Source organism: Corylus avellana, chromosome ca11 (assembly GCF_901000735.1).
Source record: "Corylus avellana chromosome ca11, CavTom2PMs-1.0".
In the NCBI taxonomy this organism is placed as follows: domain Eukaryota; kingdom Viridiplantae; phylum Streptophyta; class Magnoliopsida; order Fagales; family Betulaceae; genus Corylus; species Corylus avellana.
Genome location: NC_081551.1, coordinates 9540005 through 9540997, shown reverse-complemented (window position 1 = coordinate 9540997; position 993 = coordinate 9540005).

Below are 993 nucleotides of genomic sequence, written 5' to 3'. Positions count from 1 at the left end.
GGTTTGGCACGTCAGAAAATTCTGACGTGTCTGTTTTCCACGTCAGACTTTTCTGACGTGTCGAACGTTGACACGTCAGCAATTAATAAATTTTAATTTTAATTAAATAAATTGTTTAAAAATTAAATTTGATTAAATTTTTACTGACGTGTCAAAAGTTGACACGTCAGTAAATCCTTACGGGTTACTTTTAACACGTTAGGAAAATAATTGTTGACGTGCCAGTTTCAGCACGTCAGCATTTACTGACGTGGCAAAAAACAGACACTGTTTGCCACGTCAGAAAATGACCTGTTTTTTGTAGTGAATACACTAAAATCTCACTATCACACAATAGAAATTATTTTCTAAAAGAGATATAAAAGACAGAAATGCAAACTCTTCTTTTGCTAGGACATGACGGCGGCTGGTCTCTATGTTTCTTACTTTTATAGTAGCACCCTTTGTTTTTCTCTCTTGTTTCATCTACACCCTAGTTTAGTGTAATTTAGGTAGACAATTCATACTAACCTAAGATGAGTTATGCTTATCCATTGATTATGTGTAACTGATTAAGATATTTGATAGTCCATACATAGGGAAGACGGTCCATGCCAACCGAAGATGGATTATACTTATTTCTTAATTATGGTATTTTCTTGACTACTCAAGTAAGACAAGCCTTATATCATGCATAATATGAATTTCCCTTGTTAATTTATGATTGACCATTATTATGTAGTTAGTTGTGAAATCAACCCCCTATTCTCTCTCTCATGTACTTTTGCATTTTTTTTTTTATTCATTTACTTTATAAATCCAAAAACAACAATCATCTTTTAATTAAGTTATATTTATTTCCGAAAACTTGATAACAACACTAGTGCATTTCTTGAGGTTCGACACCCTCTATATAGCCCTATCCTACAAGGATTCGTTCTATTGCGAGTGGTAATTTTATTATTGATTATTTTTGCACACAAAAAGACCACATCACTACCGCCCAGAAACTTT